This window comes from Eumetopias jubatus, unplaced genomic scaffold (assembly GCF_037043125.1).
Source record: "Eumetopias jubatus isolate StellerSeaLion01/CBP00866 unplaced genomic scaffold, mEumJub1_p1.0 scaffold_10, whole genome shotgun sequence".
Lineage (NCBI taxonomy): Eukaryota > Metazoa > Chordata > Mammalia > Carnivora > Otariidae > Eumetopias > Eumetopias jubatus.
Genome location: NW_028274816.1, coordinates 6727879 through 6744489, shown reverse-complemented (window position 1 = coordinate 6744489; position 16611 = coordinate 6727879).

Below are 16611 nucleotides of genomic sequence, written 5' to 3'. Positions count from 1 at the left end.
CAGGGCCAGGCTCCGGTTTCCCCCAGCCCCAGGGAGCTTCAGCTCCAGAGGTCCCTCCTACCACCACTGCCTCCAGCCTCCTTGCCGAGTGCTCTTCCCAGAGGGGCCTCTGCAAGGCCAAGCCCTAGCCTCCACCCATTCTTCCCCTAAATCTGCTGGAGGGCCAGTTCTGAGCCTGCAGTTAAATCTGGGTGACTGAGGGAAACCCAGCAGCCCTCCCTGGGCACTGAGGGATTTGGGCCTGACACCTGCCCTTTTTATTGAGCACTTACTAAGTTCCTGGGACTCGGCTAAGTGTGTTACATGTATGATCTCACTGTATTACACAACAGCGTGGTGAGGCATGCTTTCCTAATCCCGATTTGAAAGAGAAGGCAACTGAGTCACAGATAGGGAAAGTAACTTGTTTGAGGTCACACGGGCTCCACGTGGTGGAACCACAGGGCTTGGAACCCAAGCAAGCCCGATGACATGAGTTTTTCTTTAACATTCTAGAATCCCTCCTGACACGGGCTGTTTACTGCTCTGGGGTTCCTGCATGGCCCTCTCAGGACTTGAGCTCCTCCCCCCAGGGATCCTGCCTGAGTCCCAGTCACTCTGCCCTGCTCTGGTGTTGCCTGGGTCCCCAAGCCTGCCCCCTGCCCTGCAGCAGGCTGCGGGAAGTCAAAGCCCCATCCTGAGCCCTGGTCCTGTGGTCCAGGGCCTGGCCACAGGCGTGAGCACTGCTCCCAGTACAGGATGTGTCCTGGCTTCCAGTGCTGTCGACTATAGGAGCCTAGGAGCCACGAGTCAGTGGGGACGGTCTGTGCACCCTCCCGGCCAGCCCTGCTGAACCGCACATTCTCTCCCTCCTCCCTTCCCACAACCCCGCCAAATGACAACTGTAAAAAAATGGGGTGGGTAGACCCAGAGGGGCTGTTCGAATTTGGGAGCCTCATCTCTGCCTCATTCTCTGGCTATTCCTCCTCGAGTCTCCCGACATCTGCCCGTCCCCTGGGAACCCTTCCATTTCACCATCACTGTTTTGCCGAATAAAGGAGGGGTGGGAGGTGGCGGGGAGGGGGGGGCTCAGGGAGCCAAGTCAGGCTATCTTTTCTTATTTGCTTAATTTCCTCACTCAAATGCATCTTGTGATTAAACATTTTCTTAGCTGCTTGGTCAGGGCCCGGCCGAATTTCTTTTCATAAACACTGGCAAGTGAATTTAACAGCCCTGTTTGTATTAGCTGGAGGTTTCATTTGCATAGCGATTGTTCTTATGAAACAAAATAATCACTTGCAGTTTTGAAACTGTATAAATACCAGGGTCTGGACCCGGGGGCGCATGCGCAGGCCTTTCCTCCCCGCACGGAAATCCATCCTGTTCGGGGAGGAAACTCAGCCTCCAGGAAGAGCCAAGTGCGGAGGGTTTTCTCGGTGGAGAGGTGTTTCCCGAGTCCTGGGCCGTGGGTATTGCCTGCTGGGTGGAGCTTATGGAGGCAGAGGAACCCTCCTACGCATGTGAACCCCACTGCAATCAGGGGCTGGCAAGGGGGTCCTAGGGAAGGGGATGGAGGTGGGGGGTTGGCCTCAGTGAGCGGGAGGAAAGCTGCGGACGTGAGCATCTACCCCTTTTTGTTGCTTTTCCATCCTTTTGGATTAAGGTTGCAACCGTGGCCTGAGGCCCAGTGTTGCCCAGAGATATGTTTTGATTGGGTTGTGCTGTGCTTTAAAAGAAACAAACCAACATTTAAAATTCTGGAGATTTCACAGAAAAATTCATCCAGATTTCTTGCTTATCTCTCTTAACAAATGGGCAGATCTGGGATTGCGAGGCCCATGGTCTTGCCTGGCAGCAATCCTGGTGGTGGGGGTGGAGGCCACTCCTGCGGGTGGGGTATGTTCATCCCAGTTCCCTGTGCAAAGGTCGCTCATCAATGTGCCTGCCTGGCCCCAGGGGATCTGGGATCCTGGTTGCAGTGGGTCCACTCAGCTGGTGTCCTGCAGGCTTGAGGCTCAGTGATTGGCCGGAAAGCTCTCTGGGTGCCCTGCTCTGCTGTGTTGGGAGATGTAGGCTCCGGCCCTGCTTATTTGAGCAGCTTCCCCTGGGCCCAATGGCTCTGCCCCAGGGGCTGCAGGTTCCAGGCCTCCTGATGTCCATATTGGCCAAGGGCAGGGATCTGGAAAAGGAGTCATTTTGGGAGGTCACACCCTTATTCCCAGGAGCTTGGCTTTGCTCAGAACATTCCTGGCCTCCTCCTTAGCAGCTCCCTTTAGAGCCTACTGCCCCCAGAAGACAGGCGTTTCATGATCTCAGACTGTTTTTTAGACCCAAGTGTCGTCGCCTGGCTTGGTCAGCAGGCTTGGCCGGAATGACTTGGAAGCCGGTTCTGACACATTTAAAATCTTGTGTTGGGTGGGCCCAGAAGGTTACCTGTCCGGTAAGGCAATGGCTGGGCAAAAGATCCTGGCTGGATCCGGGCCTGCCCCACACCCTAGTCAATCTGACCTTGGCAGCCAGGGCCCTCAGATAATTGATGGCTTTTCTGGAGCCTCCACTTTGTAGGAGGAAAAGGCAGAAGCAACAAAGCAAGTGGGTGAAACTGGTTAATGCTGGCAGCTTGTTCTCTCTACACAGCTCTGCCCCTGGGCCTGCGTGTCTTGGACATCCCTTAGGAAAGTAGCTTCCATAGATCCTGCTGTATCTCCAGGCCTTCATCATGGACAGCCCTGGGTGGAAACCACGTGCGGGGCTCAGTGCCTTTTATATGGTGGTTTCTTGTTACCCTCACAACACCTCTGAGTGGTAGTTATATTATCCCCATTTTACAGATGAGGAACCCGAGGCTCTGAGGCCCCAGATCACACAGCAGGTGAATGGAAGAGTGGGAATTTGAACTCAGGCCTCTTGGCTCTGGTGCCTGTCCTCCTCACTGTGACTTTATTTGCTTTTAGTTTCTCCAACTATAGATTAGGAAAACGTCCCCACCTCCTAGGGATATTACAGAGATAAAATGAGCAAAGAAAGACTTCATTGTGACCTCTGACCTCTATTTATTAGAGCAGAAATGTGGACTCAGGCATTTTGAGGTTTCTTTAGCTCCTTATTACTGGATGATGTCATTAAAGGTAACTTTTTCTCCCTTTCTCTCCCTCCTCTAATCTTTATGATCTGTATTTTGACCCTTTGATTGCTCAGGACTGGATTTCCCCCAGGATCCTGAGGTTGTGAAATCCCCCTGGGGAGAGGATTGCATCTGTGACTGGTTAGGACCTCTCTTGGCAGGGAGTGGCACAGAGAAACCTAAAGGTTCTGGAAAGAGGAAGAGCAAGCAGCCAGGCCAGACATTCGGTTTTGTTTGATAGGACTGGCTGGCTGACAAGGGATTGTATGAGTTGGGGATGCTTTGGGCTACAAGACCAAGGTTCAGTCCACGTTCACATATATCATCCTATAGGACGAGAAGTCTGGAGGGCACATGGCTATAGAGGATTTTAGCAGAGCAGTCAGCACTGGTGCCTTCCGTCTTTATGCTCTGTCCTGCTCAACACGTTGGCTCTTGACCTCAGATTTGTCTCCTCATGGTGAGGAAATGGCTGTTGTGGTGCCGGACATCACCCTCCCCCCACAACCCCCTGCCATGTCTTTGTCCAAAGACCAGGAGAGAGACGCTCCCTTACACAGGCCTGTCTTTAGGGGAAGTATAACTTCCTTAAAGGGCTCCACAGTCCCTTCCTTGTGTCTCTTTGGTGAGAGTGGCATCCCCATTCACATCCTAGGCCAGGTATGGGGCATCACTCCTGGGGCTCTAGATAGTCCCAGCTTTCCTTGCATTTAGTGGCCTCTGTGGCTATCTGAACACCTTTGAGGCGGGTGAGCAGGAAAGAATGGGTGGAAAGCCTGCTGGGGAGTTATCCTGCGCTGTGTGAGGACAGGCGGCTTTAGGGGGCTGGTAGCTGTGTCTCTTTCTAGGCGGGATTCTGGAACGCCTCCCTCGTTGCGGACAGCCACCTCCCACATCCCGATCTTTCCAGTCCTTGTTTTCCTCACCCCGTGTCCTGGGACTGCCCCGTTTCTTTGCACATCTTTACCTCTGACCCAAACCATCCTCCCCCATTCCGGCCGTGGCGGGCTCTTTGCATCTTTCTGGACTCAGGGCCAGCCTTACCTTTCCCGACTGCCTTTCCCTTGAAGGGGGCCCACCGCTGCTCGTCTTTCTTTATGTCACATTAGTTCTTCTCGGCGGGGATTTATGCGTTTGCTCACTTACAGTCTCCCTTCTGCCCCGCTTCTCAGCTCTCTGTGGACAGGGACTGGGCTTGACTTGTCCACGCCTGTGTCCCTAGGCTCCAGGAGAAAGGCCTGAGGGCGGGAGGGGGGCGTGTTCCAGAAGTACCTGGCATGCAGTGGGCATTTAGTGACCGTGTGCTGAGTGAAGGGCCTGCTACTACCCTTCTGAATTCCTTGTCTCTCTCCTCTACCTCCTCGGTTTCTGTCTGCCTCTCTCCTAGAGATCCAGATCCCTTTTCGTGTTCTTCGCTCTTGGAGGAAGAGGAGAGACTAGACATCTCCATGAGTCGATGGACCCGTTTTCTCTTTACAGCGACCAGATGGCTGGCAGTGGCTTCCCCAAGGGCTGGTTCTGAGGAAGGACCCACTCCTGGAGGTGGGCATGCAGTGGGGGGCCTGCAGGGGTTGAGCTGAGGATGGGAGCCGGGGTCCCTCTGTCTGGCTGAAGCCAGTGGGCAGCAGCGATGCCCATCTGGGCGTCGGAATCTGACCCTCGCCCACCCTTTGCCCTGAGGACAGTCTTGTCCGCTGCCGGAGACTCCCTCGGCCCATGGGGCAGCGGGGTCAGCCCACGTCAGGCAGGTTGAGCCCATCTCACTCCTGGGAAACCCGAGTTCTCAGTCTCGCGGATGCCAAATCCTCAGTCTGGAGTGGGAGCCAGCTGGTCATTCAAGACAACACGAGGTGGAGAGAGTTGGCTGTGGCTCTTTTAAAGACGAGGGATCGGAATAATTTTGAAGAAATCCTTGAATGGAGTCGTCGGACTGACCATTCGCAGGGGTCAGACGAAGTGGACTCTGGGACCCCCCCCCCCCCCCCCCCCCGCACCGAGCGGACGCTGCTACATCGTCAGCGTGGGCGTGGGGAAGGGAGAGGAAGGGGGGCAGCCCAGGCCAGATTGGGCAACATCGAGGGAGAGTGGGGTCCCAGAGGGGGTGGGGGATTCAGCTGGAAGGTGGGTGGAGCCAGACTGAGGCCAGCCTGCCACACACAGGCTGCCAGAAACATCGCGCCCTTCTGAAGGCTGAGGCCTCTCCCTCAGAGGGGGAGAAAGAACCTCCCTGGGTCTCCAGACTTCTTCTCCGTCGCTGGTTGTGCAAGCCAACTGTGGTCCTGCGCTGTGTGCACAGGCGGGACCGCGGCGTGCGGACGCGGGTTCTGCTCGGCGTGCACCCTGGAGGCCCTTTGGGCGGTGCATAGGCGGCAGTATGAGCCTAATGAGCAAAGTGATAGGTGGTGGGGCTGTGGGTTCCCCACCAGGGCTCAGTCTCCCCAAGGCCCCCAGAGTGGAGCCATTGAAGCTGGTTGAGGCTTTCCCAGCTCCTGCTGTTGTGGCTTTCAGTGTTCTTGCTTATGTTGCTTTTTCTCTTTCAGTGGGAAGTGTCGGTGTGAGTAATTATATATATTTTCCCAAACTTGAACTATGCTTCATTTAAACTTCTATAAACATGTCTGTATAATTCTAATTAACTGCTCGCATAAAGCCATCAGAAAGTTACATGGGGAACGCTCATTTGCCAGACTGTTGCCTAAAAGCCAAGGAAAATATTATGTTCTTCCAACACACGGACTATTCATGTAGACGGCTCCCAAGATAAACAGGAGATACTGAGGACAAGTGAGATTTTAAGCAGCGATGGCCGAGCCTCTTGTAAGGGGCACTCACCAGAACGTTGGCAGGCTGGGTGGCTTGATTGAGTGATAAATGCTCTTCAAAGAAAAATGCCCCGGATTTGGAATGCGGGGTCAGGGACCCTGGAGATGGGCCATCTTGTGGTGCTCTTGTTAATGTCCATGGGCAGGAGGCCACTCAGAATTAGTGAAAAGTCTGAATTAGAAAAGAGTCAACGTATTTCTGTCAAGTCCTATCAGCACTTTGTACTGGGGTTACTAGAAAGCGTGGACAGAGGGGAGAGTCTTGGGGCCGCTTTATTAAGTGGGTAAGAATGATTTAAAGCTAACTTTCCTTCCTTCCTTCAGTCAGTTAACCTGTGTATGGTGCTGGTAATCAGGGCTGGGGGGCCAGGAGGAAGGCGGGGAGGTGTGGGAGCTGGGCTGGGAAGGTGCACTTTCAGGTTGGGTCAAGGAAGGACTCACCGAGGAAAGTGACTGGGAGCGCAGACGTGAAGGGGGTGATGTGACTCTCCAGGATTTGAACAGCATGTGCAAAGGCCCGGAGCAACAGACCGCAGGGGCGGGGTGAGGGGGAGATGTCTGAGGAAGGTGATGGGGGGTGGAGGTGAGCCATGACACCAGAGAGCTGGTTGGCAGGCAGAGGAGTGTAATCAGCCCTTTCATTTCATGCAAGAAGAGGCTTCTGAGCTGCCTGGCAGTTCTCTTTTTTATTACATTTACTTCACAGAATGAAAACATCTTGAACATTTTGCGATGATCGCTCAAGTGCCGAAGATGAGAAAAATACAGAAAAATATAGAGAAGAAAATAAAAAGAACCCCCCAACGTCCCCGCTGAGGGGGACTGCTGCTGTATCTGGGGGACCCTTCCCTCAGGCACCCTCATTTACCCTGCCCCTTGCGCTCCCTATCCCATTGGCCTTTTCGAAGGGCTCCGAGAAACGTTCAGTCCAGCCCCTGCTTCGGTAGCGCAGGTGACTCGTTTTGGGATTGAAGATTAAGGAGGTTTTTGTCGTGCCCTTCAAAAACTTGACATTGGAGTGCTGGTGGTTTCGGAAAGATGTTGACAGCTGAAAAACCTGTTGAAACGGGAGCCACTGGAGGGCTGACAGTTTTGGGCAGATGACACTCCGTGCTACGGGCAAGCGTGGGTCCTTACTGCGTCCCAGGCGCTGGATGGAAGTAGTCTGCATTCAGTTCTCCCACTTTTCCCATGTTTTTCCTCCTCCTCCTTCTTGTTTTTTTAGAGAGAGAGAGCGAGCAGGTGGAGAGGGGGTTGTGGGCAGGCAGAGAGAGCATCTTAAGCAGGCTCCATGCCCACCATGGAGCCTGACATAGGGCTCCATCTCACAACCCTGAGATCAGGACCTGAGCCAAAATCAAGAGTCTGACACTTTTTTTTTTTTTAAGATTTTATTTATTTATTTGAGAGAGAGAGAGAGAGAGAGCATGCGCAAGCAGGGGGAGGGGCAGAGGGAGAAGCAGGCTGGGAGCCTGACGACGTGGGGCTCGATCCCAGGACCCTGGATCATGACCTGAGCCAAAGGCAGACGCTTAACCGACTGAGCCACCCAGGGCCCCCCACCGCCCCGGTCCATTTTTTAAATGGTCGCTAAATACACACAAATTTCCTGTCTCAGTCAGTGCAGTGAGGGGGCATTAAATACATTGGGACCGTCGTGCATCCCTCACCACGGCTATCTCCAGAACTCTTACTTTGTCTTGTCAAACTGAGACTCTGTCGGCAGTCCACACTGACTCCTCATTCCCCCTCCTCCTGGCCCCTGGCAGCCACCATACTACTTTTCCATCTCTACGCAGTTGGCGCCGTAAGTACTTCACAGGAGTGGGATCATATAGTGTTTGTCTTTCTGTGCCTGGTCACTACCACTTAGCAGCATGTCTTCAAGGTGGACCCATGGTGTAGCTGGTGTCAGAACAGCCTTCCTTTTGCAGGCTGCAGAATTTGCCGTTACTTGCATGCATCACGTTTTGCTTATCCCTTCATCTCTTGGTACACACTTGGGGTGTTCCCATCTCTGGGCTATTTTGGGAATAATGCTGCTATGAGTATGGGGATACGAATCTCTCTCTAGGATCCTTTTTAAATTTTATTTATTTATTTACTTACTTACTTATTTATTTATTTTAGGACCCTGCTTTCAATTCTTTTGATTTATGCCCAGAAGTAGAATTGCTGGATCATGTGGCGATTCTATTTCTAAGGTTTGATTAAGTGCCATGCCATTTTCCGTAGGGGCTGCACTGTTTCGCAGTCCCACCAACAGCACACCAGGGTTCCAGTTTCTCCTCATCCTCATCAACACTTGCTCTTTTCCGGTTTTCTTTGATGGTAGCCATCCTAGTGGGTGTGAGGTTTTGGTTTGCCTTTCCCTAATGACGAGTGATGTTGAACATTATTTCATGTATGTATTGGCCATGTGTGTATGTTCTCTGAAGAGATCTCTGTTCAAGTCCTTTGCCCATTTTTATTATTTTTTATTTTTTAATTTAGTTTTAGTTTTTTAAAGATTTATTTATTTATTTGAGAGAGAGAGAGAGAGAGAGCATGTGCCCAAGCAGGGGGAGGGGCAGAGGGAGAGGGAGAGAAGCAGACTCCCTACTGAGCGTAGAACCCCACGTGGGGCTTGATCCCATGACCCTGAGATCAGGACCTGAGCCCAACTCAAGAGTCGGATGTTTAAGTTTTTTTTTTTTAAAGATTTTATTTTATTTATTTGAGAGAGAGAGAATGAGAGAGAGAGAGCACAAGAGGGAAGAGGGTCAGAGGGAGAAGCAGACTCCCCGCCGAGCAGGGAGCCCGATGTGGAACTTGATCCCAGGACTCCAGGATCATGACCTGAGCCGAAGGCAGTCGCTTAACCGACTGAGCCACCCAGGCGCCCCCAAGAGTCGGATGTTTAACCGAGTGAGCCACCCAGGCACCGTCCCCTTTGCCCAGTTTTTAATTGGATGGTTTGTTTTTTTGTTGTTGAGTTGTAGGAGTTCTCGATTTATTCTGGATCTACGGTTTGCACATATTTTCTCCCATTCTGTGTCAGCTTTCTTTTCATCTCACTCAACCCAATGAAGCTAGTACCATTGTTATCACTGGTGAGAAATCAGGGAGCGATCGGTTTCCCCCAAATCATGCAGATAATCCGGGACAGAGCTGATGCTGGGACTCAGTATGTTGCAGGAGTTAAGGTGTAAGCTGCTGTAGGCGGTCCTCATGGAAGCCCATGTGAAGGCATTTGCTGCATCCTTCTGACGATGAACCTGACTCCTTTGCCCCCTCCTTCAACGGCTTGTTAGCTGCTGTTCTTCCCTGGGCTGTTCCGAGGTGTCTGTCTCTCTGCTGATGTGCTCTCAGGAAAGGCATCTTGGGAGGTTCTCTGCTGGTCCTCTGGGCTGGGTGGAGCAGGGGTGGATGCTGTACGCACATCGGGCCAGGCCCAGTCCCTGGCCTGTGGGAGCCCTTTTCAATATCCAGGAGGTTTTATTGTTAGCAAATTCTTCTGAAACCTTCTCAGGACTTAGAACAGGGACACCTGGAGCCACCTGTGTCTTATAGGGCCTCCCGGGTTAGATCTGGATGTTAGGGTCTGCTTTTAGCTGCTTCATTCATTCAGTCCGTCACTCATTCATAGCGAGGTGTGATTTTTCCAGCAAGGAGATTCCCCTGGTCTCAAGTTTCCGGAGGCACCCGGTACAATCTAGACTCCAATTAGCTTAATTGCTTCGTATTAGACTTCTTAGAAAAGATTTCTTTTTTTTTTTTTTTCCGGCTGATGGTTGTGGTTCCAGGAATGTCTACCCCCACCGTCTTCCTTCCTGCTTCTTCCTGTTTCTTTCAACTTTTTTTCTCCAGGACTGGCCTACACCTCAGCCCTGTTATTCCCGGGGCGATTGCATCAGTTTGTGTTGGAGTGGCCAAAAGCAGGGTGGAGAAAACACCAGGAAAAAAAAAATTACACATGACATATAAGCTTTATATATTGAACATTTTAATAGAAGTTTCAGATGGATCGCATATAGATGTAGTGGCATGTGTCTTTTTAAGCAGGAGCTACCTTTTTAGGTCGTGTGTGTCTGTTTCAGGGAAAGCCCTGGACACAGACTCTCTACCCTGAGTTCTGACCCCGTCCCTCTTCCTTTCGCCATCAACTCCAGATTTTTTAAAAAGTACTTTTCAACAACTGGAGGAAACTGTTACATCCTGATTGACACACAGGATGTCGAAGCAGCATTCTTGCTGTTAAGTGATCAGGATCTCAGCCAAGGGAATATAATGAAATCCACATAAAAATTTATTTACCTAATGAAAATCCTGGAGTAATGCATAAGTGGTTCTCTGATAATAAAATGCAAATCTCAAACTATAACCAGGAGGACAATAATCTTCATTAAACGTATTGTCTAGAGGAAGCCCATGACATCCACTTAACAGTGATTTGATTTGTTTAGTAATTTCCACGTAATATTTAAACTTTATTTCGAGCCTTAAAAACCCACCCATGAGCTTCTTTCCCCTCTGGGAGAAGGGCAGCTGCTAATGGGTGAAGGTGCCAGGCTGGTGGATTCTCAGGCCTGTGCCACAGGGCACCCTAGAACAGGGTCCTTTCCTAGGCAGCTCGGTGACGGCCGGAGACGCGGGGTCCAGAAAGAGACTGCAAAGGGGCAGGTTTCCCCTCTGCTCCGGGGACCCAGCAAAGCCCCTGTTCTGCAGGAAAATGTAAGATGTGATGCTAGAGAAGCTTAGAGAGGGGAAGTGAGTCTCCCACAGCTTCCAGCCCAGTGCTCCTGCCTCCCCGACATCCCGCCGGGGCTCAGGCCTTCAGTGAGGCTCTGCCATCATTCCAGAGCGCCGCGTAGGCATCTCTGCAAAGTGCTCCCTTGGCCCAGGAGCATCCAGTGGCAAACGCTCTTAGGACTGGAGGGAGTGGATGTTGGAAGCAGGTTGGAAGTGCTTCGGAAGGCTGACCTGGGCTGGAAACCCGGTCTGGTCTGCCACGTGTAAGCTAGGTGTGACAGTGGGTGTGGTCCTCACTGCCTGTGATGCTCAGGAAAGGGACTCTAATCTCCACCTCCAGGACTGCTGGGGGGGGCGCTGGGAAGACACGTGAAGGAGCCTGGGTGGAGTTGGGCTGGGGGTTACGGTGCCTCGTCGTGGGCTTGGAAGCCCCATGATAGGGAAGAATTTGTGTCTGGGGCCTCTTGCCCAGTTTGAAACTGATGACCTGAGCCCTAGACAAGAAAAATGAGCCGTTGAGATTTTTAATTTTTGACAATCACAAAATTCCAAATAAACAGCAGGTTAAGGTGCGCGTGTGCATGTGCGTGTGTGTGTGTGTGCGTGTGTGTGAAGTTTTCCCATCAAACATAATGATACCCATACTCTTCCCTGACCTTCTCTTTTTCCTCCTTCTCTTTTTTTCCCTATCAAGTTACAAGTTTTTTTTTTTCTCCTTGGAATGCTGCAGAGCATTTGAAAATGTACTCAAATGAAAAGAAGCTAAGAAATGACTAATAATCTCAACCAAGAATCTCCTTCCAGAGACAGCTCAGGACTGGGGTTGAGAACGCAGGCCTGTTGGGATACCAGCTTTGAGCTTCTGAGCTGTGTGCCCTTGGGGGGCCGCCGTGTCCTCTCTGAGCCTCAGTCGCCTTGCCTAGAATGCAGCGTTCATGCCATTTTTCAGTGCGGCAGTGAAGATTAAACAAGATAATGTGTGTAAAGGGCTTCGCAGAGCCCTGGCACTTAGTCAGCGCTTGATAAATGGGAACGGCTTTGTTGCCGTACGAGAAAAGGTTGCCCTGAACAGAGGCCCCGTGAAATGGAGCGGTCCGGCTGTTAGCCAGGTAGTGTTGCCAGCCGGCGGGCAGGCCAGCCAGCCTTAATGCCTTGAGCTTCCATCCAAGGGCTGGCTCAGGTTACGCCGGGCCCATTAGCGACACTGGTCAGAGCTCGGAGCCTCTTAAGTTCAAGGTCGGTCACAGGCCTTGTCCCCCACACGGGCCTCTCTGCTTTGCCCAGAGTCATTAGTCACCGGGATAGCCTGATGGGAGAGTGGGGATGACTCAGTTCCCCGCTTCTGAGCCACACCCCAGGGCAAGACCTTGCTGGTGGAGGGTCTCTCACGCAGGGAGACTGGGGATCCATTCACACATGAGTTAAGAGCAGTCACATCCTGGCTGTGCCACTGATTATCTGGCAAAGCCATGTAAGTAAGCAATCGGAGCCTCAGTTTTCTCCTCTGTTAAATGGGGGTAGCAGTAGTATCTCACCTCTCAAGCTTGCTTTGAGGATGCTGTGTGGTTGAACTTGCTTACTAGCCTGCAGTGGGCAGTGCTGTTATCATCTGCCCCCCATCTCACCCCCCGCAAGAAGGGAGAGCAGGGGGCTGAGGGATGGGGGCAGGGGAAGCAGGGAGGCTCAGGGAGGCTGAGGGGTGGGGGCAGGGGAAGCAGGGAGATGGAAGTTGCTAGAAGAGCAGTGCATGTTCTGACCCAGCTGGACGCCTTGGACATGCTTTTGCAGGAGGGAGGATGAGGGAGCAGCGTTCTCTTGGCCGAACGGACTTGTCTTTGGAAACTCCTGCAGGGGTGACTTAGGCAAGCGCACCCACAGTTTTGTGTGCCGGGCGCTACCCCCCCACCCCATCCGCCAGGGTTTCTGCCCACGCTCTTGCTGGAGCCGATTTATCAGTGAGCTGGCCAGGGACCGCTGGAAGGCTCCTTCTTTCCCCTTTCCAGCTCCCCCTCACAGGAGGACAGGCTCTGTGGTTTTCTTTAGGAACCATCTCTAGGGGAGAGAGAAAACCATCAGAGGGCATTGGGTGCATCCTCCAGAGCCCTTGTGTGGGTGTCAAAGCAGACTCCCGGTGGCCAGCCTTTGAGCACAGCTTCTAGGCTGCAGAGGGCCCCGGGGCAGTGGGGGGTTGTAATACCCTAAGGCCTGTGGAACCCAGAAAGGGGCCTGAGTGACAGCCAGACGAGGCCTTCACACACCGGGTGCCAGGGGGAGGGAGGGAGGGAGAGAGAGAGAGAGAGCGCGCGAGCGAGCACGGCAGGGGCAGAGGGGGGCTGCCAGCCAGGGACAAAGGCAGAGACAGAGAGAAACAAAGGAAGAGAGAAAATCCCCTCCTGGTACAACCTGTGGTTTAAAGAAAAATGCGGTTTGCCACCCCGCAATGCTTTAGAGTGAAACTCTCAGTTCATCCAATAAAAAAAACAAAAACACAAACACAAACACGCAGGACCTTTCAACTTGCAAGGCCAGGTGTGACAACACCCTTATCTGATCCGCTCTTCTGGGCTGGATGCTTTCCCCACCCATGCATGGAATGAGTTTGAAACGAGAAGAATCGGAGGCAATCAGCTGCTGCCAAATTTCGGAGCAAACATTTTTCTTTCTGGATTTAAATAATTGCATTGCATCCCCAGCTCTGGTTCTCCTCTCAAACCAGCCCCAAATGACATTTGGCAGGCTAACGATGGTCTGGTTTTCTCCCCCTCCTCCCTGTGGGGCTTTCTCAGAATATTTTCCTCAACGTCTGGGTAGCTGGCTTTTAAACCAGTTCATTTTTTTTTTTTTTGGTTCAGGTCTCAAATTTTATTAAATTTAAATTTTATTCCATTTCAGGCTATAAAATCTCCAAAAGTGGCTTTGAAAGTGAACAGGTTTTGGCATGCTGGAAATAGGTTACCTCCAATGCAAATAAAACAGTCTAGCTTCCGAGGAGAACAAGGCTCCAAGGGTTGGGAAAATGCACAGGGCGGTTAGAGACTGTGGCACAGAAATGGTCAGAGACCAATTTAAAAGCACATATATTTTAAATGAAACATTCTGTGGACATATGGAACCAATAGCTTTGCCAAAAGCTCAATTCTGGGATCAAGTCTTAAGCGCTAAACTTTAATCTGACTACCCAAGGTGATTTTTTTAGCAAATGAAAGCTCCTTTTTGCTTTCTAGTCTAAGGGGAATCTTAATACATTTTTAAATTATTTGGCATTTTGAATTAATTTTCTTAGAATGAAACGAGATTCTTAAATTGGGATCTTGTAGGGAAAAGACAGCCAGGTAATTAGTGAGCTGATCTCCTTTTCTGACACACGGATGGGGCGGGGGGAGAGTTGAACTCCAACCAAGGTGCACACAAAATCTATTTTAGAGCAAAAATTTCAAAGTAAGCAACGCCATCTGTTCTTTAATTATTTCTCCTTATAAAAAAAAAGTCGCTAAATTTATTTGGGTTACTTAGTTGGAAAGAAATGTCTTTAAGACATACAGAACTGGTGCTATTAAGGCAGATTGTCAGCTCTTCTTTGCTAGGTATCCAAGAACTCAAAATAGTAAAGGCATTTGAGAATTAACTTTCTTTTCCAATGAAAGAAAGTTCATGCTCGCAGTCAGGGCATGGTTACTGGGCACCTGGGGGACAGTCTTCAGCTGCTTCTATTTGGGGACAGGGGCTATGGGATCCAGAGGAGGGCTCATGCTATCTCAGGGCAGTCAGGTGAGCTGATGGGGGTGTGCTCCCGCAGAGCGGGGTTAGGCCACTGGGATCCATGCCCCTTACAGAGTCCTCACCATCCATCCATCCATCCATCCATCCATCCATCCATCCATCCATCCGACAAATATTTGTTGAGGGCCTACTGTGAGCTGGGCACAATAGTAGGCCCAGTCCCCATGGTGTATATAGTCCTGTGGAGGAGATGATAGTCATCAGCTACTCCCACAAAGGAGTCTGTGACGACCTCTTTGGAGTCTAGATTAACACTGTCCAACAGACCTCTTGTTGATAAATGGGATGTTCTCTATCTGTGCTATCTGGTGTGGTAGCCAGGAGCCACGTGTGGCTACTGAGCCCTTGAGCACTTGAAATGTGGCTAGTGGGACTGAGCAGCTATTATTTTTTTTAAAAAAGATTTTATTTATTTGACAGACAGAGATGACGAGAGAGGGAACACAAGCAGGGGGAGTGGCAGAGGGAGAAGCCGGCTGGAGAGGGAGGGAGAAGCAGACTCCCTGCTGAGCGGAGAGCCCGATGCGGGGCTCGATCCCAGGACCCTGAGATCGTGACCTGAGTCCAAGGCAGACGCTTAACGACTGAGCCACCCAGGCGCCCCTTGAGCAGTTACTATGGTAAATTTCATTTAATTTTAATTAAAAGGGCCCCGTGAAGCCTACAGCTATCATGTTGGACAGCACAGGATCAGGATCATCACTGGGGAACTTGTTAGAAATGCAGATTCACGGGCCCCACCCCAGATGTGCTGCAGGAGAAAGCTCTGTGAGTGGAGCTCAGGAATCTGAGTCTTCACAATGCCTGCCGCTGATTTTATGCAGTTCTGCCGTTGAGGGAACGTAGGCCTGGGGTGTGGATATGTCAAGGCGTTAGGGGAATTGGATTTCAAGTGAATAAAAAGTTTCCCAGAAAAAGGGACGATGGAACTGAGACTGAACCATGAGGACCTCGGGGAGGACGGTGGGCCTGGCATGGGGGAGGGTGCTTGTGGCGCTGACAGCCGTGCCCCGCTCACCACGCCCAGAAGTCTTGGCGCGCTTGATGAACGTGGGAAAGGCCAGTGTGTGGGAGCGCAGAGGAGGGCGCTTGTGACCTGAGGTTACAGAGGTTGGCGGATGGAAGACCTGGTGTTCCAGCTGTGTGATCATGCACTCGTGTCTTAACTTCTCTGGGCCTTGCTACAATGGAGAGAGCCATACTCTGCTCCTCACTTATCTGATGGGTTCCAGAGGCCAGATGGAGTAAAAGTGGTTGTACTACACACACCTGAGTAGAAAACAACCATGGGCTAGGTGGGTGGTTTTTAATTTATTTTCTTGTGGTTTTTTTTTTTTTTTTTAAGATTTTATTTATTTATTTGAAAGAGAGAGCACATGAGCGAGAGAGCACAAGCAGGGGAAGCAGCAGAACGAGAGGGAGAAGCAGGCCTCCCACTGAGCAGGGAGCCTGATGTGGGACGTGATACCTGGACCCAGAGATTATGACCTGAGCTGAAGGCAGACGCTGAACCGACTAAGCCACCCAGGCGCCCCTGTTTTCTTGTGTTCTTTGACTGCCCTTTCCCCAATTCTCCTGCCTCCAGGGCTCTAGCCCAGCGTGTGACTCCCTCCTTGAGCGTAGCTCTACTCAGCTCCTCTTGTTCAGGCGAAGGGACTGTGGCTCTGGGACCCGAACCCTGGACTGGGATCAGGGACCCATGTTCCGGTTCCTGCTCTGCCTCCTGGGAAATCCTCTCCAGCCCTGCATTTCTCTTTATCATAGAGTCTGTAATCTTTCAGGCCTCTTCCAGAGCCCTCGTCCAGAACTCCCGGATGGGCCGAGAGGGTGGACTTCTACAAGTGCCTTTTAAAATCAGATGTAACCAGTTGCCTTTTGGGGAAAGATTCATCGTAATTTTAGCTGTGTCTTTTCAATTGTCTAGACCTAAGATCAGCATTTTAGGAAAAAATGTCGAGATAAACTCTCCCCTGCCTCCCTTCTGCCCTCCCCTCCCCACTGCCAGGACTCCGTGCACCCCCCCTGCTCCCAGAACGTCAGGTGGCCAGATCCTCGGCTGAGCCCCAGCTATTTGGCAGCTGAAAGTTTTGTCCCTGGAAGACGCCAGACTTATTTTGAGATCGCAAATGTGGTGGATGCTTCTCTCTGCTGGAAAGACACCAAGTGTCTGGTCTC